The following is a 21,737-nucleotide window of genomic DNA, read 5'->3' as shown; positions in this document are numbered from 1 at the left end:
TAGTTTAATCTGAACTGGACTGTAATGTAAACTCCTCCAGGGAAAAGAATTTTTCTTCATTTATAGGCTTCTACTTCCACTGTTCTAGATGAATGGTAACATTAAATAAGCAAGCATTTGCATCCTCAAAGATGCAGTTTATTAACTCTGCATTACCCCTGTGTGATAGCAAAGGGCAGGCAACTATGCATGATGATAAACTGTATCAAAAATGTGCTTAAATCATCCAGATGTCAGCCAGCAGCTCTCTCTCCAGTATCTGCAGCTCTGATTAGCTGTGGAGACAATGACAACTGTTTATGAGTAGATGCTTTTTCTGCAGTATCTAGTTAGAAAAAAAGCATCACAGGGAATGAACTTTTAAAGTAGTTGAAGAGGCTGGACGTATTTCTAGTTTGCCAGATGTCTTCCAGAAGAGTTCTTGTGGGTTGATCTGCCAGATTTCATAGTTTCTTCTTTTTAAAATTCACTTTCCTGATATATATAAAAAATATAACTTTAAACCTTGGTTAATCCCGTGTTTATTGTCAGAAAAGCAGCTGCTTTTTAACTGTCAGTAATCCAGGGGTTATGAACAGGTTTACCCTGCACAAACAATCAGAGCTTGGAATTTATTGTAGACAGAAGTTAAGGTCATCAGAGTGAATAGATTTTTCCTATTATTTTTCAAGTGTGTATTGTAACATTCTTATCTGTTAAATACTGTGTTACTCTCTACTAAGCCATCAATACCAGTCCATTCATACAGAAAGTTATAGCAATTCAAAATGACTAGGAGTGGCTCCATACAGCTGATCAAGAACACCTCATGTAGAACCCCAGTGGGGTATGTGGCCATCAGCTGGGATTGCTGTGCTGGGTCACTCTCACTCAGAGAGATGTCTTTGAAACAGCCTTTGCTAGGAAAGGACATTCTTCCTGTTGAGATATTTTCATTTTCCCTTTTTCTTTTTTCTTTTTTTTTTTCCCCAAAATTGATTATGCAAATATAATGGGGAAGAATCATGGGGATAAAATTAATATGAAATTCAGGGGAATGAAGGAGTAATTGGTGTTTGCCAGGAAATTGAAATCTTCTTAATGTTCAGTTAATATCTCAGTCTTAAAGTTTGAGTAAAACTTCCTCTGTGCTGTATCAAAGGTGGATTTTATAAGCAGGTTCTTGCTCTTTTGTGGGGTTCACACCTATCCTGGTGCTTTTTGGTAGTTCACTTGGTGTATCATAGGATACAGGGTGAAGATGAGTGTTAATGGGGACAAATTCTGCTATATGTAGTATAGACATACTTTATTTTTTTTATATTATTTTCAGCATAATTGCTGGGAAAGGGGAAAAATGAGTTGAAGGATTCTGCCATGCAAGAGAAAATCTTGCTTGGGAATAAATACAGCAAACTTCTTGCAAGTCAAGTAAAATGCTTTAGAATCCAATAGCAAAAAAAAACAACCCACCCGTGTAAAATGTAAAACGTATTTTAAAAAACCCAACTATTAAAACAAACAAACAAACATAAAAAAACAACCCAACTTTTAATCAGTATTTTGCAATCTTAGATTTGTGTGGGAGGTGAATATTTAGGGGAAAAGATTCAGTGTTTGGGACTGAGCCTGTGAACTGGTCTTCACAAGTGTTTTCTAGGAACAATACAAGAATTGTCCAGTAGTTTCTGGCTTTGCTTTTAACTTCTTACATAAAGTATTTCAGGACATTTTATTTTCTGCAGACAGTAGAAGTGATAGAGATCTGAAAAGGTCCCATAATAGTAATCAAAAACCTTTTTCCCCAAGAATTATACCTTTATTCTGAATGTGCCAGTTTCTAATACTCTGCTGTGGCGGTGGAACAACTGACTTTTATGGGGATGTTACTGTTCTGTTCCTCTGTAAATGGCTGGTAATTATTTCTTCCTAGGTGTCACTTTCTGTTTGTAGCTCTTCCAGCAAGATGCACTTTGTCTTTTCTGGATTGAGGCCTTATTTCTAGCTTTTGCAACACACTTGAAAACCTTACTTTATTCTTGCAGATGTGGCAGCACTTGTTATGGGCTAGGTAACAATAATGCAATGCTCAGTAAGCACAGGCCAGTGAACTGGGGAGGTCTTGTAAGTTGCTCAGACTGTGGGAGTGGCACAAAAGAAAAAGAAACAATCAGCCTAGTATTTAGTGATACTGTCTCAATGTTTGGTTTTGGTTTTTCTCTGCATTTCACTGTCTGGGAGACTTTTGCATTCCAAAACCATGCTTGTTTTGTGCTGCTGACTGGTGAGCTGCTTACTCTTTTGTGTACTGGTGGTGTTGCAATTTCTGTTGGCCTTTCTTGATATTCACCAGCCGACAGTAATTGTGATAGATTGGAGTCTTACAGCTTGGTAAGATCTCAGCTCTAAACTTGCAACTGTCAGCTTGGTCCCAGCATTGGCACATGCGTTCAACTCTGTATGTTTTGTGGGCCTCACGCCTATCCTGGTGCTTTCTGGTAGTTCATAGGATACAGATTCCCAGTTTTTGTCTTTTCATTCTGTGTCTGCTATCAGAGGAGAAAGAGTGTCATTTGGTGGCACATTTAAATCTTGTCTGTTGTAGAATAGTGTCAAGGTTCAACAGTCATTACCTATTTCAAAGCTGCGGTGTGGATGTGTGCCTTATTTCTAGACTTGTGTTAAAATAGCAGGGTCTGATCTGGAGTACCTGGGACAAATGTCACCTCTGCTATGGAGGGCAGTGATGTCTGGTAGAAGTCCAAAAATGGCAGCTAAGGGAATGTCATAGTCCATTGCACTGAAATCCACTGGAGCCTCTCTTTAAGAGCTTACTGTAACAAAAGTTTGACAGTGCCAACTAGTCCATCACTTCCCTAATTAATCTCATGCAACTCTGAGGAAATCGAGAACCTCCAAATGAATAAAAATACCATGTCGGAGTGCGGTGTATACCAAATGTTACTCTGCTGACTTATTTTAGAACAGTCTTTTCAATACTAAGTTTGTCATGTCAAACATTTTTGGTTTGTGTTTATTCATAGGAAAGTTTCCGTGGCACAGTTAAGTCATCAAAAGTCAGAAAATGCCAATGTTAAGGTTACATATGCCTCATCATGTGGAGGCTCTGCCCGAGTTCAGAAACACCTCCGGAGTGCTCTGGTGACGTGGCTGTCTTCACCACATGCAGCAGAGCCTCACTTAACCGTGCCCTTGGAGCTCGGCAAAGAGGAAAAGGAAAACCACAACAACTTGGCCGGCAATGGAGTGGAGGCCAAAGAGGCAAAGTTTGTGAAGGGAGGGATGAGCAGAGAGGCACTGGGAAGAGACCCAGCTGGCCCCGAGCTCGGAGCAGAAGGACAGGGAGTCCGTGCTGAACCACAGGCTTGTGCAAGAGGAACAGCAGTCCAGAGGGGAGAGAGTCCGGGTCCATGTGGATCTCTGCCCCTGGGCTCCCCTCAAGTTCGTACCATAGCTCGTGGGTACATCTTCACTTCTCGCACGGTGGCTGCAGCTCGGGAGGATGCTTAACTCGAGACTGGCATTGTAGGACGTTGTGTGTGGTGATGATGGCATGAAGCTGAGTGTGGAGAAACCCTTCAGTAAGAACAGAGGATAAGGACAGTTGCACTAAATCCAGCTGCCCCGTAGATTGCTTGTAGTTGCTTATAACTCCTCACATAGTTGGAGTTTTTTGTCATCTTACATCTGGTGGATGCACTGCTTGCATGAGGAACCCTTTACTTGTTTTTGTCAAACTGGGCCCTGCTGTTCTGCTGCACACAGAACCATATCTGGAGCGAGCGCTGCATTTTTCTTCGGCTTTGCCATTAGGTCAAGAATTTGTAGAAAATAGGGGCTGGCACTAGCAAAACTTTTGCAGAAGTCATTTTCCATAGTGCTCTTGCAGAGGGATAATTGCCACTGAAGTAAGTCTGTAGGGATGCTGAGAATGCTTTCATCCTTGAGTAACAAAAGAAAAATGATTCCACAGAGTTGGGAAAAGGGCTTGGTGTTCTGAGCGCTTCTACTTTCCCTGAGGTACACCAAGGGAAAATCTGGACAAATCCATTTGGGCAGTCCCGCTAAAATGACAAAGACATTAAGAGAAAATCAGTAGAAACATCATAAACATCTAGAGAATCTGCAAGTATCTTACTTATATGATAGCACAAAAGGTTCATCTACTGTAAAACTGTTGCTAAGCAAACTGAACATGTTGGCAATTACTAGCAGTCAGAAGTGATAGCTCTCAGAATATGTAGTAAGTGGGAACTTTCCATATGCAGGTCTTTTTGAAATGAAACAGGAATGTTTAGCCACTGGAGATTGTATTTGTCACTCTTTAGCCCTTACGATTTTGAAAACCACTTATAAAGGAATATTTAGACAAATTCCGAAGGAAAAAGTAAATAAATTTCAAGGAATAATTCCCTTATAATATTCCTCTTAAAGGAATGAAAAATGGGCTTAACAGGAAAGGGCTACTTTACTAAGAGAGATCCATTTAGAGCTAGGTAGCTAGACAGCACTTTATAAATAAGATTGCCTAGAATGTTTTGCAGAAATACTTGCTATAACATCGGGATAAACTTTTTTTATTATAGAGCTTAATTAAGAATGCATTATTTTAATTTTAGTTATAATTTCATAAAATGAACTGAAAGGGTGTTTTCTTCTTGGTTTTTTGTTGTGGTGGGTTTTTTTGGTGTTTTGTTTAGGGTTTTTTTGTTGTTTTTTGGGTTTTTTTGAGGAAGTGACCTTGAAGTTTGACTGACAATAAAGCCTGCTTTATTGGTGTGAATAGAATTTGGACAATTGATGTTGGCAGAAACGTGCAGTAATTTACACCAAGTTCTGTAAACTTTTCTTGGTTGAACGGCTTTCCCAGGTGTTGGAAGGAGCCCTTCCCAGCCCTCTACTGGAGGGAGGCAGAGAGGCTGCAACACAGCAACTGTCCCAACTGTAAATGGAAATGTACGATAGGAAAGAAATGTCTTGGAAAACAGTTACCCATTGAAAAAAGGAGCCGTGCAAGCTCATATAATAAATAGATCGGTTTTAATCCAGTTGTGTGTGTGTGTGGGGGGAGCCCAACCACCTAGTGCTCTCTTGTTTACTGAAAGGCAGAGCTACAATAATACAGCTTGAAACTACACACTGTTGTGCTGTACCAAGGCATGCAAAAAGGAAAGTAGTAAAATATCTGTATGCTATTTGTGATTTCTGTATACATAAAAAAATCAATCACAGGCAAACAAGCAAATTAAAATGAAATTAGTAAAAATTGCTAGTTAATATAGCTCATACTACAAACCTCCCCTAAAAAGGCATTTAAAAAAGGCAAAAATGTCTGAAGGCTTAAAGAACATGGTTTGTGGCCCCCTCCCCTTCTCCAGGCTTCCTCAGTGCTGAGGAATAATCCTGCTCAAGATTTTGCAGTTTGAAGGATGCATTAAGTCAGTTCTTCTGTCCCCGTTGGAAGTAAGATAATTCCCTGGTACTGCAAAACATAACTCCACTATCCTACCTGAGACTTCTTCAGTTAATAAAATAGGTACTGATGTCTGGAGCTATGTAAGTGAACTGATTATACCTGTTTATAATGGCTGCTGCATTTATAAAAACAGCCGCAGTGCTAACAGCATCTAATTCATTGCATTATGACACACTGAATATCATGACTTGGAAAAGTCTTAGTGTGACTCATTTTTGTAAAAAAAAAAAAGGTAATATGTGTTGTCTTTCCCACACAGTTCTTTCTGATGAATTGATTATGCCCTATCCAGGGCAACCTTAACAGAAAAATTGATTTATATTATTACTTTTTAAAACCTAGCTGTTTATGAGGTGCAGTTTCTGTGCCACATTAGTGACCCTCTGGGAGGATTTGTGACTTGATTGCTTAAAGAAACAGCTCAGTAGGAGTATATATCACAATAGCTGTGCTTTATGTTTTTAAAAAGTTGCACAAAAGTTAACCATAATTTTTCGTGCTCACTTTTCTAACAAATGGGCAGCTTCCACTTGTTAACCAAATGTTACACATTGCAGTCTTAAGAGGAAATTTAAAAGGACAAAATTCGTCAATTATGCTTTTACCCACTAGAGGGACCCATTGTTATGACTAAAAAGTGGGATCTGAAGTTCTAAAAACAAAACCAGCATAATCAAATGTCAGGTGGAATTTTTATACCAGAATCTTTTCACTCTCTTGGTGTGTACACACACCTTAAAAACCTGTGGGCCTCTTCCACCCATGTAATAGAGATTTTTCAAACTAAGATGCAACTTTTATGCAGCACAAGTAATAACCGAGCATTTTGCATGTACAGAAAGCTCATGTTTCTGTGTTAGGCATCTTGCAGCTGTATTCTGAAATAAAAAATGGAGAGAAAAAAGACTTAATTGCTTGTGACATGCAGATACTGAGAAAATATATACTTGTTCAAAGATGTGGTAGTCATTTTGTTTTCTTTTATTCCTGGGCAGGGAGGGATACGACCATGTTTTCTCTGTCCTGACAACCAAATAGGTCACCCACGTCTTAATTATTTCCTGCCTCGAGCATGCACCTTCCTTTACTCCGGGCTTTGCAACACCGTGCTCTGCTCTTCAGAAGGCTCCTTCCAAAAATCATCTCACGCCCGCATCTTCCCCCCGTGCCGGACTCGCTCCGCTTCGTCCCGGCTGTGCTGCCCGTCGCGCTGCCCTGCATCCCTCCTGCCTCTGAGATGCTCCAGGGAAGGGGGTCTCCCACCGCCCCCATCCCTGTCCCCTAACTCGTGATCCCACTCTCAGCATCCCTCTTACCGCCCGCAGGTACCTCAAGGCTCATCTCACCTGTGATCCTTCCTCCCCCTCCTCATTTCGCTAGCCCCATCGCAACCCCCTCGCCTCACTTGGGTAGATTAGGGGAGAGCGGACTGAAAAAAAAAGACAAACAGCAATAAAACGATCCGGAAATCTCTGCGCGCAACATTTTTTGATCAATGGTCACTTCATCTGGTGGTGTTATTTATGCCTCTCCTCCTCTCTGCCCCTGTCTGTGTCCTATTACTCTTTTTATTGTTCTGTCATCTTGTGTCAAGATGAATTTGGCACCCAAGCTCTAAAAAGTTGGGGACAGCAGCTTTCTTGGGTGTGCCAAAATAAAAAGCGATGGAAATTATTGCTTACTGCCTAGAGTGAAGTCATTTTAATACTGTTTCTAATGCTGCTAGTAACCATGCTCTTTCTCAGAAATAATGCAAACCTTTATTAGTTCTTGTTATTTCACACATTTAATATTTTAAATTCTTCTCCTAGGTGCAATGGGGATTAGATGCAGTAACCTTTTTTTTAACAAAGAGCATCTTCTATTTAAATATGCTCAAATGAGTGAAAATTTGTCTTAAATTAATGTTTACTTATGTAAAATTTTCTCCCCCTGCATAAAAGACCGATGAGCAATTGTGCTGTGTGACCATTTAAAAAAGTGTTTCAGCAAAGTGCCTATTTGGTTCCTTTAATGGCCCTTTTTGACATATTGTGCAGAGCTTTGGGATGAAATATTCAGATCACATCCAAGTAACTAATGGATCTGCAGTTTGATTTCCACAGTGAACTGCAGGAGGGTGGGCATTTCGGTCACTTGGGTCTTGGCCCTTGAATATAATGGACTTTCAAATCCCTCTGCTACCATCGGAAAATAAGCACCCACACACCCCTCAAAAGTGACTTTTAAATCCCTAAATCACATGGCTGCTTTTACAATCCTGTGCAAGAATCTTGATATTCTATGTGTGGCAGGCCTCCAGGTATTTTTATTTTGCTATGTATTTATTATTCATGTGAGTTTGAAAAGGGGATAAAAACAATTAAACTGCAGACAGTTTTGTGAGATTGTGATGTGGTTGAAGGATAAATTTGCATCCACTTCTCTCCTATTGATATTAAGGTACCACGCAGTGATGAACCTGATGTTGGCTGTTCTGTACTAGTCTTTGTGCATCCAGCACACCTAATAATGTCAGATATGGAGTGGAAGGCAGGCATTTGCCCCATACTTCAGTGAAATGAAACATGATGCATGGCAGAAACATGGAAAAAGTGTTTTCAGCATGGGTAATATTTTGCAAACGGAGTGGAAATTAAATGCATATGATTTCTTTAGTCCTGCAGTGCAGGATCTATCCAGAGACCTGGCCCACAAAGTTGGGTTAGAGGGACAGTGTTAGGATGGAGCACAGCGGGTGAGGTTTTGTCCCAGCAGAAGGGACATCATCTTCTTGCTGCAGTCATGCAGTCTGGTACCTCGCTGCTCTCCCAACTTTTCATGGTGTATCCAGCCGGATAAAGTGCAAACTCGCACTCCTGCATCTTTTCTTATGGTAGGACTTGTTTTTGGCATGGGGACTTCAGAAGCAGAAGGGATGTTGACATCTGTAATTACTGCGTCTTTGCACCCACCTGAAATTTGTCTGTTGAAACCTTGCATCGTGCTAATTAAAGTTTCAGCTGTATTGATTAAGCTGGTACCTGTAGCCTTGCTTTGTCTTAAGCTTCATGCAAGGCAGTGGAGCTGTTGCACCTCCTGTGGCAGCCCCAGGGAGTCCTGGAGAAGGTCTGGGGCCTCTCAATTTTTATATTGCGATAGTTTTAGGGTCCCTCCGTGGGATGCTTCTGCAGACAACATCTGCCATGGTGCTGCACTGAGCGCATCAGGCTGGTTTGCATTAGGACACATGCTTAAATGCAAGGAAATGTGTTAATTCAGATTCTATTCTAGAAAAAAAGGACAATGTATGCAATCTAGTAGGAAATTACTAACTGTGGAAACTGTTTTTAAGCTGCTCTGAAGATCTGTGATCAATAGGAACATGAGATATAAAAGAATAAATGACCTATAATACCCCAATAATAATAATATGACCTTGTTTTAATTCAGCACAAGCTAGTAGCATTTCATTTCTTATTGTTTCTGATTGCTAAATGACCACCTAAAAATGTGCAGGGGGTAGGTATTTATATCAGATTTCATTTGTGATCATTGAAAGGTTATTATTTATTTGCATTGGCAGATCTAAAAATCAAAATTACCTAAATGTGCCGTTAACCTGCTTTGATTGCAGTTTGTAAAATATGTGCCTTAAAAACACCAGGAATCTGGTGGGTGCTTCTGAGGCTGTTTTTCTTTTCAGCTTTGGAAAGAAGTATTTACATGGAAGGGTAATGATGCTAAAATTAATAAACTAAGGGTTCTCTGCTCTGGAGGGACCAAAAGAGACTTGTGTGTTCTGAAATTGATTAAAATGCATTCTCTTTGGCTGGAACTGAGTTGGTGCCAAAAGAGTGGTCTCAAACTCATGTGGAAGATTTATTTTGTTATTTATTTGTTTGTTTGTTTGTTTTCGTAGCTTACAAAATCTCTGTGTAAATAAACAATATACCCTAAATCCAAACTAGCCAGGTCAACAACACTGTTTACGCAGCCCAATGTGTACAATTAAAAAAACTAATACAAACAAGACCATAATTTTTGCAAGTTCTTAATATTTTTTTGTAAGCTGTTCCTGGTGTCTGACAGTTTCCTACTCTTATTTCATACTCTGAGACATATTAATATGGCTCAAGAATCCCTCATTTCAATTGCTGTAAAGTTAACTGCATTTTGAAATAAATAGAAAGTTTTATAAACTGTAGAATTACTTAAAATCTGCTGTTTTCCATGAACACCTGCTTTTCCTGCTCATTAGGAGCAAGCTTTGTGAATACTAATTGGCATCCTTACTCAGCCCCAGAGCTTGATCCAGGAGTGTATGATGGATTTTACTTCTTTGCTATATTTGCGTTTTAAAATCCTACCTTATGAAAGAAAAACAAACGTAAAGGGTGGGAATTCAGTGAAAGGGATCCAGAAAATCCATCAGGATCTACTAACTTGCCATTTCATCTAAATATATTATGTGCACAGCAGTTGTACAACTGTATGTTTATATGCAGCTCTGCATTTTTAACTGAAAAAGAGAGCTTTCTTAATATAGTCTAAAGTGTGATTTCACTTGGAAAAGTGAATCTGTAAACTTAGCATCATGTTTATTGTCTTAATGACTTTTCAAATTCCAGACTTGATTTGTACACTGGCACAGCAACTTGTTTATCCTAACTACAAGCTCAGTCTGAGGTCAGCAAGTCTAGCTACGTTCAAGGGCCCGAAATTAATGCGATAGTATGTCTGTGGGAACGGTTGCATAATTCAACATCTTATCAAGTCACCACATCAATCCAGGGTTGCGGTATACAGGACTATAAAAATGCTGCTGCCTTTCTCCAAGTTTCTCCACCCTGCATTGTGTTTTCCTGTTCTCCTCCCTTCTGTTTTCCACACAAAAGGGAGTTCACCGAAATGCCTGGTTTGCCCCCAAACTACTAACCTTTGAAAGACAGACTGGGAAAGCAGCAAGACTTTCAAACAAAGGAGGTGCTTAACTTGTCTTCTTTCTAACCCAAGGGTAGGGTGTGTTAAAGGAGTCACTCAACAGGAGCAGCATCCTTCTCCACCTACCCTTCCATGCCACTCGCCCTGCTCATCCTGCAAGGCACTTCCCAGTTGGATTTGCACCATCCCAGTCCTGTCCCTGGGAACGTACCGGTTTGGGTTAACCAGAGGGATGCCTGCCCTTGGTACCTGAGACAACCCTTCAGGGTTGTCCTCTTTGCCGGGAAGTGCCTTCACGAGGCGTGGAAGAGCCCACCTGTGGTTCCTTCCGATGCCGCTCTGAAGATGAGAGCAAATTACCGTGTTTATTAATGCTGTGGCTGAGTAATGCACTAATACACAGAAATTTTGTTGTCCATGATAAAAAATAGTTGATTCAGCACTTGTGAAGGGGATGGTGCCCTGCCGTCCTGGCACCGTGTAACCCAAGGCAGCTCACCTGGGAGTGGAGCAGATGCTTGAGCACTGGCTCACTACCACTACTCACTGTCTTAGTTAGGATATAAATGTTGAATCTGTTTTAATTTATTTTTTTTTAATAAATGCATTTTGAATGACATGACAGGGTGCTGCTTCGGGCTTGTGTAATGAGATCATTTGATTCCAGCTAGCAGGAGCTACGTATCCATTATACGGCAGGGTAACGCAGTGGATGTCCTGCCTAATATCTACCAAAACCACTTTTCCATTCTGCAGGTTTTGGTTGTATTTATGGAAGGTTCTTGTTGTGATTTTTTTTTTTTTTTTTTTAAATACCTTTCTTTTGGAGTGCTAAAAAATCTGAAGAGAAATTAAGTTGTAACTGAAAAACCAAACAGGCTGCCATCCCTTTTTCTTTTCTGGGCTAAAGTCCAATTTTGCACAGCAGTTGCAAAGAAAAAGCAAACGCATCACTAGATTCAGCGAGAAATATTGTAACAGTATGTAATCTCTGTCAAGATAAAATTGCTTTGTGATTTACATTACAATAAATCCTGACCTTTAAGTGCTGCAGACTAAGCTAATCTGTGAAGTACTTTATTCTATCACTGAATTAGTGTGTGAAGCTGAAGCAAAGTGACTGTATTCGTCTCACTGTGGTGTTGCTGAAGAGCAGGTAGGAAAGCAGATTATGGTGCACTGTGCCATGTGCATCGCAATAGTGATGTAATTGAAATACCCAGTGTGGATTAATAGAGTTACTTGCTACTGCTGTAGGAAGTATAAATTAATATTTTTATAAATACAGAGCACATCATATTTAAATTGATATAAATTAGGACATTCAGAATTAAGCTTAAAAATCTGGGCTGACTTTCTAACATTAATTCGCTAATAGTTCATTCCCTTTCTCTCTCTTGCTCCCCTCATTTATTTTATTTTCTTTCTTTTTAAGGATGACAACTTGTTTGTCAGCGTAGATATTTCAGTTTGTCAGCGTAGATATTTCAGCCTTAATTTGAATTTTTTGGCCTTTGTCTCCCGAAGTCTCTCTTAGAGTGTTGTTTGGGTGTACCCTTTCATAGTTGTGTTGCCCCTGGCACTTAAGTTAGTCTCCTCTTGTTCTTTTTTGTGGAAAAAAACCCACCCAGAATGAATATTGCAGGGATTCTTTAATTATGTATTTACCCAATGGTCCTTACCAGAAAACACATAATATTCACCAGATTGAGTAAGTAGCTAATCAAGTAGGTATTAAAACAGGCGTTCTTGACACATTATCCCATAACACAGCAGTTAAGTTTATTGCGTCATGGTCTACTTGGAGCATTTTTATCCTATGTATTTATATATGCACTTAGAGGCAATCTTACTATAAAGCACTTAGGTCTACTGAGCCAATCAGATTTGCAGACTAGGAATGTATTATAAACTCTGTCATTTTGCATACAGAGCATCTCATGCTGTGAAACTAACTGCTCTTTAAAGCTTTTCATGTTACTGTTAGACCACCTCCCTTTAATGTATGCTGAAATGTTGGGAAGAGCTAATACTGAAGGAAAAAAGTTTATCTGAGTCTTTCTCTGGTCTTTGGGTCACACCACATTTTCTTTTTTAATTTCATTATATGTGGTATTCCGAGACCACTTATATTGTCTGACACATGTCAGTATATGTCCATTATCTTGGAGCTTTCATCTCTCTGTGGATTATTCATTGCACCTTTTGAACAGGATGTATGTATAGATGTTGCTTAGTTGTTATGTATACATATCGTATATTATGTTATACATGTATATACACATGTATTTATACATATACATCATTTTGTTGGTTGTATATATGTGTGTGTGTGCGTGTATATTCACATACCAATAAAAAAATCCACTAAGATTACTCAAGCCTGTGTCTGGATCTGATAATCTGGGACAAGTCAGGAAGGAAGAGAGGAGGCTAATAGGAAACAGATGCTGAATGCAAAGATGGGCATTGATATGCAATATTACAGACAAGGATAAAAAGTTAAATGGTAGAAGGACAAGGGAAAAACAGTCACAGAGAAAGAGCTGCAAAAGCTAAATATTCTAAACTGTAGTAAATGGGAAGTTGATTGGCAATATAAGGTTTCCAGTTTTACCCAATTGTATGTGAAATATCTTCTAAATATTTTACTCTTATTTTACTGCTAAAAGTTTTTAATTTATGGCAGAATCTCTGTGTCTCTGGGGAACTAGGGAGAAAGAAGGGAAACACTAGACGGAGGAATTTTTTTTATCTGAAGTTTTTAACATTTTGATATGAAGTCACCTGGAGGTCTCTAAGCACAGAATTTATAAACTTAAACCATGGGCTTGCTGTGTTGATCTGCCTGAAAAATGTGTCAGTGTGTTTGATTTCCTCACTGCTGAATGTGTAGGGTTGTCTGTTTATATTTAGTTATGGATGACTGCATAAATCCAAAAAAATGTCCATGGGAGCCTTTGACCTATCCATAATGTCCTGGGTACTCCAGGGCAGAAGGACAGACATAATTCCCACATGGATCTTTAGCTGGCATCCAAAACGCAAGGTGGAAAGGAGCTCTGTGCAGATAGGTAAATTCATTGTATATACAATATATGATACACCTGCCATAGTTGATGAATCCTGAACAGAGTTCATTGAGGATTTTCTGAATTCTTTTTTCCTTAAGAAAAGTTTAGAAGCTGTTTAAATCAGTGCTTTTACAACAAAACCATTTTCTGAAAATTATTTCTTTCATTTACATTTTAACTAAGAAATGCTTTTGACAGAAAGTTTTACAATTGCTAGACTGAATCAATTTGACATTTTCTGAAATTAAAAAATCCCAGTTCTGCAGTCCAAACAACTTCTTTGGAAACTTAAGGTAACTACATCTTAAAAGCAGCTGGCATTAAAATTGAAGTTTTAGAAAGTTTTGACAAATTTCTCAAATTCAACTGTTGGTTTGTTTATTTTGTTCCTCTGCTCTTGCCTTTGAGGGTTTCCACTGAGATTTCACTGAGGTTTGAGTGCCAGGTCATTAGGGATACGTTTACCTCCAGCAACTGTCCCTGATAACATCCACCTCAGATACCAGTGATGATACCAGGGTTACATTTATAGTGATGGACATGTCAAAGAGTGATGCTGGACCACTAGTAGATGCTATAGCAATATTGTTCATTTCAAACAGTTCAGATATGCTGTTCGGGATGCTTCTCACAAAAAAAAACCCTAGACTTTGTTATGTCATTTCAGTAGGATCAGGTTGAACAGCTGCTTACGTTGAAGAAATAAGGGCAGGTGTCTGAACCAGCAGCTTTTTAAAGCACCCCCCCTTGTCTGTATGAGATCCTTTGCCTCTGTAAGTGCCTTTATTGGAAAGCTAGCTCACCTGGAGCTAGGTCAGGAGGTGTGTTAGTGGTCGGTAAGGCCAACCAAGGAACCATCTGGCCACCAAACTGGAAGGTTGTAAGAAGAAAGGGAAGGAGGCAGTGCTCTCTCATGCTTCCAGCTGGTAGGGAGCTCTCTGCAACAGAAATGCAAAGGCTTAGGGAAAACCCTGTTTTCTTGGAGTGCTAACTCATCAGGGGGGCTTCCATGGGAAAGACAAAGAAGATCTATTGATTTTGCTTATTCCCTCCCCTTCCCTTGTTCTGTGTTTATTCAATACTCTCCCATGGTCAGTAGCTGTGCATTCAGCACCTCTAAGTGAAGCCCATCTGTGTCCCTCCCTGACAGTTTGGTAGGTAGTTTCCAAGAAAAGTTATTTAGCAGTCTTCTCTTAACCTTGGTCTTCTAAGCAAAATGTACATCACCATCTGAAATGGGCCTGCAAAATTCTCAAAATAATGTATAACAAAGCCTCTCTGGACAAGTGGTTGTGCCTGTCCATTTACACGGTAGTTTAACAACAGCTTGTCCTGAGATGTTCCTTGTGCTTCCATTCAATATGACCTTAAATATTTTATCAGGGCTTAAAATACAGGATTCTCTCCATTTACTTAAAGTTAGTGGGTTTTTTTTCTCTTTCTATTCATTTAAAGTTTTCACTCTCTATTGCACAGCAGCTGTATTTTTTGTAGGTTTCTGGATATTATTTTTTTTTTAAAACCAACTTATTTTCAGGCAAACAAAAAGCCCGAATGTCAAACACAAAGCATTTCCCCACTTTATTTAAGATTCCTTGGTCACCTCCAAGAGCTAGCTAATGCCAGTATGCTGCAGACAGCAGGCCTCCTAAATTACACTGTCAGCTTCCTGACAGTTCATGTGGGTAACGTTCCTGGGCGCAACCCCCCAAACTGAGTCATTTCTCACAATAATAAAAAAAAAAAAAAAAAAAAAGTGGCTTTGTGGGACAGAGAAGCCTTAAGTCCCTCTGTGAAGAGAGCAGCTGTGTATTTCTGTTAACCTCAGCGATCTGTTCGCAAAGGTTCAGAAAGCTATCACTGGAAGGAAAAAGTCTAGACTTTTCGTCTTTTGTTTTTTTCTCCCCAAGATGAAAAGAGGTATTTTCTTTTCCAGGGAACAAAGGCACGTACATGCAGCTGTAAGCCTCCTCCCGTTCATCGGTGGTTTGGGAGGGTTGAACACAGAAGGCTGTGTGGTTTGCTGGCCGTGGCTCTCCCCACGCGTGGTTTGGTGGAGCTCCATCACTTGGTGGGGACTGCAAAAGTAAGTGGACTTGTGAAGTTCACCCACTGGGCTGGGCTGGGCTGTATCCATCCCGGGCAGCATGGCATCAGTTCGCAAAAGTGGATTTTGAGTGCCCTACAGGCAGACGGGAGGGACTGGCTGTTGGGGAGAAAACAAAATCAAAGTTAAATCCCCAGCACGTGAGAGAAGGACGTGATCAGTAGAGAAGTGTGAACTACCCTCTCCTGCGATTTACTGCTGTGTTGGTGCCCCTAGAGCCCCACTAATGATGGCAATATATGGGCTAAATACTTCCTAAAGCACTGAATTTTCTACTTAGCCATTATGGCTTTCCATTGTGTTGAAAGTCGAGGTCATTCCTGAAATCGGTCTTCCTGCCTGTTCCCTGTGAAGGCATCCACCCTGGGTGGTGTGTGGTGGTCCTTCCTCCCTCCTCACCTTTCCAGGCTTGGCCCCAGCCTCTCCATCCCCACAACTGGTCTCCCCCATCTGCAATGGACCCACAGCCACGCGATGACTTTTTGGGGTGAATGATTTTTGAGTTCAGTTTCTGATCTGATTTGCCATGGGTAATAATTTTTTAACATTTTTCACTTTTTTTTGTCTGTGCATCCCTTTCTCCTCTCTTTTTTGAGAATATATGATTTCACCCTGTTTCTTTACCACTTTTACAATCTGATCCTCCCACTAATGCTGAAATGGAAGTAACAACTGCCGTTCTTTCCTTCCTCCCTTGATATCCAGGAGCGATGATACTCCTGGAGCAGAAGAGCCGTAATGAGCCAATGCACGTTGTCCTTTCACTGGCCTGTGGCATGGTGGTGGAGTGAATAATCGTAGGCACTAGAAGAGTCGTACCCGTGGGTGGTGTTGTCCCCATGGGGCACACTTAGCTTCTTCCCCACCTCCTGCTCCTGCAGGGACCAGCTGCCATTGCACTGCCAGCGGGAGATGCTCCACACCTTTCCTCCATGGGATTGGGTCCTCTAGGAGCCTCTGAAATGCTTCCCTGGTCCCTTTCCTACCTCTTAAAATTATCTGAGCATCCGGCGTAAATTTAGAGACTTCTCACCTGGTTTGGTTCCCCCCCCCCCCCCTTTTTTCTTTTGGCTGAAAGTTGCCGCAGCAGAAATAAATCTGAGGTTATGGAGAGCCCACTGCTGGAAAGAATGAATCCTGTTGTGTTTTAAGCCTTCATGAATCCATTTTTATGGGCCTCTTTTTTGATATTTGTGGATTAGGATGGACATACCAACAGTTTCTACTGTTGTAAGGAAGGGAAAAAAAACCTCAACAAACCAATCCCGTGCACACTCAGAAATAAATGATGGAGTTCTATTCATTTTAGAAATAGTGTTAATATTCCTGGATAGATTGCATACAGCTTGAAATAAACAAACATACACAATAGCAATTTGGATATAATTGTATCTCCTTTTTTATTTAGATTTATACAATATTAACTGTAGAAAGACCAATAATGTCAAGAACTGTGGAAAAATATTTTTCATTAGGAAAGGATGTACTGGAAATTTATTCTGTCCCTGAGCTCTGTGAACATGCTGGCACTTCAGTATAAAACAAAGCAAATACTCAGGTTGTGAAAAGTTGTTTTCTCTCTGTAACTTCCTGAATGTTGCCCTAACTGGATTTTCAAATTGGTTTCTGTGGTCTGCAGCTATGCACAGCAGAAGAAATTGCAGGCATCTCTTAAGCTGAAGGAGTATTTTTAGATGTTTTGTGGGCTGTGTATCAATTACTTTATAACATAGAGTTAGTAAGGAATGCATGAAATATATTTAGTGTCTTTCGAGAGTATTTTAGGAGCATTTGATTCTGACACATGGAATATAATTTACAGAGATGCAAGTTACATCATTATAAAATTATATATTGAGAAAACACCACCACACACACAAAAAAAAAAAGCCAACAAAAACCCGTGAAGAAAATCCTTTGAACCTTGCCTTGAGGTATCCACCCTTGAAAAGAGTGGAAGTTTTCACTAAAGAGTTATTGCTTTCCATTCAAAGGAACCTTTTGGAGGATTATACAACCCATGATTTTTCTATAAATTATTGTTGTATTAGTGGTTATGCTAATGCCACTTGCATTACTAGCTGACTGTTCCTTTAGCCTTAAAATATCTTTCGGACACCTTCCAGTTTCCTTGGCTCACCCTGTCTCTTGGTTTGTGTGGAAAAAGGAGGCAGGAGAAGGGCCCTGCTTTTCTCTTTCACATTTTATTTTTTTAATCACAGAAAAAGGTGAAATGTTTTGTTATTATGAGGTTTTACAATTCATTTTTATTTAAAAAAAAAGAAAAGAAGCAAAACAGAATTAATATGTTTCTTAATATGAATAACTGAGGCATTACACCCAGGCTTTAATGTTTTCCCAGATGTCATTGCAGTTCAGGGGTTAGCAGGAGGGAATTACCACCTTTCCTTCTGTTTATATCGGTGACTGGGTACGTTGGTGGCATGGGGGTAACTATAGCTTTCTATTGGAAGCATTAGGAAAAATTTAAAAAGCTTTCCCTAAGCACAAAGAATATCTGGGCAGACTGAGAATAGAAAATCCTTCCCCAAATGATAGCAGCCTTGCCAGAGCTGCCAACATGGGCAGCACAGATGAGCCCCAGCGAAAGGTAATTTCCACAACGATCTCTCCTGCAGGCCCAGTCCTAATCACTTCAAAGGTATTCAGTGTTAAATTCAGATACCTGATGGGCAACAGAACCTATGGACCCAATAGAGACTCCTCTATCTCTGAAGTTTCTTATATGGAGGAAAATTAGCCATATTCCCCCCAAAACCCAATTATTTTGAGCATATCATGATGAATTGATTTTGAAACCAGTCTGAAAGAACTGCCAAACTAGTGTTTTGCCCCTTTTAAATGAATATGATGTACTGTGAGCCTGGAAAAGCTGGACTTTGGGAAGCAGGGAGGAGACCTGCTCCTTTGCCAAACTCCTTTTTGTGTGACTTTCACCAGGAGGACCTGGTGATCTGCCCAGAAGGATCTCCTGGCTTCCTGAGATTCAGTCGTGCTTTATGGGAGGGAGGTGCATTGGGAAGGCTCACTGGTGATGGAAAGGGTCATTTCCACCTACATAAACCATCCCCAAAATTCACACCTGTGCTTGCAAATTTAGTGTCTGAGTGGACAGGTGCCTATTTGCAGAGGCAATCGACCCTTTCAACCTACTTAGGCAAACTCTGGGCAGATAGGCATTTTGCAGCCACCGTGCAGACAATAAAGCTCTGGTAAAAAAGAACGTCTCTCGACTGAAAAATTTCCACCCAGATCTCAGGAGATGTCTAGTAGTGACTGCTTCTGGTTGGAAACAACTATTCTTAGATCCTTTTAAAATTTCTACTTTCAAAATGAGCCATAACATTTCAGATGTTAAAAAAAAAAAAGAGCTCTTAAAAAGGTAGTTACTCTGTCAAACCTCACTGAGTTTCCAGATTGTTATTTCTTCTAACCAGCGCAACTGACCCATCCCTTCTGATGACCACCGAAGAAGCTGAAAATACCTACTACAAAGTGACTTCCTTATCCTAAAGGGTTGTATTTCCCCTATTAAGATGACCTCTGAGCTATAAGCAGTTAGGTCTGCCCTCAGGGCAGAGCTCTGGTAAAACTTTGTCAGGCTCTTGTGCTGCTGCCAAGCAATCCCAGCACAGTCCTGTGTTCTGGGATGAACCTATAGGGGCTTCTAGACTGCTAGGGACAGTTTGGGGATTAAGCTTTATAAAACCCAAGTCCAAAACTGAACTCAGAAAAGTATTGTGAGAATATATTTAATTCTGTCCTCCTCCTCTACAAAAAAATGCTAATGTACCCTGCTTGCATATCACAGGACTAGATTTTCTCGGATTAATATAACGAAACTTCATAACATTTCTCACTAACTCCTGTACAGTGCCACTCTTCAATGAAAATTGTGTAAGTTGGTGACATTCTTCCATAGTCTCTGCAGATTATGACAAACAGAAGCCAAAGGCTTTCCCTTTTGTGTTTGTTTGTTTTTATTTAATTACAAGAAATTCACATGACTCATTTTCAAGTGGAACTAACAAATATTAAACTCTGAAGCTCGTTGCTCACTATTTAGACATACGGCAGCATTAATACGTCGTTTGTTTGGCCGTGGCCTAGAGGTAACTGCTAAAGGACCAGCAGCAAGGGAATAAAAACACAGAGCAATTACTGGAGATTCCTACTTACTATTACCTCACTTGGCATGCTGCTTCAGGTGGTGCTGTGCAACAGACATGGCAGAAATACACGCAAGCATTGGCACAACTAACCTAAAAGAAGGTCATGCAATCAAGGAAGAACATTGGGCACTGAATAAAGAGGGCATAAAACCCAGTATTAGGCAAAAGCATTCACTCGAATCTGTGTCAGTCCAACAAGACACTTGACCTGACCTCAGGGATAGTAAAACTTACGTTTAAATACTCAGGTAGTATAGCACAATCATGGTTCTTGAATAATTTGAATTTTCAATTTTGTCTCACACTCCTTGAGGATGCTCCAGAGCGAAGACAAAGTGAAAAGTGAGGATCCTGGCCCTCAGAATTTAAACAGACAAGATACTGCTGGGAAGAGAGCATTAACACAGACTATTGGCAGCTTGCAGACAGGACAAAGCTAAATGCATGTCTCACAACCTGCCCTTTATCATAGGACGCTTTGACATAAATTTATCTGCACTTGGAGTTTTCTGGTTATCTGCTTTTTATAGAATATCATACAGGTAACAGTAACAGGGAAACCTGTCTCCAAACCAGTTTGCTAAGTTTTGGGCTGCTTCTTCAGAAAAGCCATTGCTGCTTCTTAACATTTCTCCTGCATTTCTGGCTAACCTAGCAGCATTTCTAGTTGTGGCCTCAGCTGTTCATCTCTACAGCAGAAGTCTGGGACTTGATAGGAGGACAGCAGCAGAGAAACTCAGACCACACTTTCCTCCTCTTTCTACCATCATGTTTTTTAGGACTTAACTGAGTATCTGGAGAGGTGAGAGAACATATACTTCTTACTTAGCTAGAAGAAAAGTGTCTCTATCAACGTGTCTGGCCTTGCTCCAGGGTCAGAACAAGCGTTGTTTAAGAAGAAAAGCAAAATAAAAATAGAAATGAGGGAACTTAAAGGAATTTCCCCTTTCTGAATTATCTGATGAACTTATCTTCTACTAGTGGAAACTTGAATGGTGAACTTAACTGAAAATTCACAGTCTAGGGGAAGATGATCCAGTCTGCTCAGAAGGCTGTTTTGTTGCTATTACAGTTATGTGTTTGGTCTCTCTTCTATGTTTGCCAGCCAGACTGAAGAGTTATCCTCTTTCTACCTCTGGTCTACATCATATAGCAGTGTTGATGGAAATGTACAGACTTTGGTAGGCTTTAAAATCCATCTTCAGAAGAAGCCTTTCCAGACACAAAAAGTTTAACACAAAGGCAGATTTGTGACTTGGAGCAAGCAGGAGATAGCAAGAGATTTGTCATATACTGAGTATGATGGTTTATTTAGCTGTTTAGTGTCATGGTTGGATTCATTGATCTCTAGCTAGATACATCACAGATAAAATGACAAGCAGTATACAACAGTGCTGAAAAAGATAAATATCATTTATTATCTTCACAAGGATCTATGTGAGAGCTAGTTTCACAAATATTCACTTATCAGGGTGCTAGATATGATCACTGTCATAAAGGAATTAGTTCAGGCATGACAATATTTCATGTCAAGACAGAATGGGTAAAGCTGTCTGGTCAGTGCTTTCTTGGAGATGCATACAAAACCAATTTTCTATATACTCCATACGACACATGAGCTACGCTGAATTAAAATACTACAACAACCTTAAATGTATTGAAATGTTGAGAAAGCAGCACAGCTTCCCCCTTGGTTGTTATTTTGGTCATTAAGAGATAAAGATCAGTAGCTTAAGTAAAACAGTGTATCTGTGGCAAGCGGTAGATTTATTTGTCAGCGTATAAATATAGCATTCAAATTCTTTCCGAAGTTCGGGTTTTTGAGCAGCAGCAGCAGCACCAACAGAGACCTCGGGGCGAGGAGCCCTGTCCCAGCGTGGTGAGCAGCTGGATGGCACAGTCCCACCTCCAGCAACGTTATCTGCTAGAACATCTTCCCCGCTGCTGTCAGGGCTCCAGGTGTG

This window comes from Buteo buteo, chromosome Z (assembly GCF_964188355.1).
Source record: "Buteo buteo chromosome Z, bButBut1.hap1.1, whole genome shotgun sequence".
NCBI classification, from domain to species: domain Eukaryota; kingdom Metazoa; phylum Chordata; class Aves; order Accipitriformes; family Accipitridae; genus Buteo; species Buteo buteo.
This window is presented reverse-complemented; position numbering follows the sequence as displayed.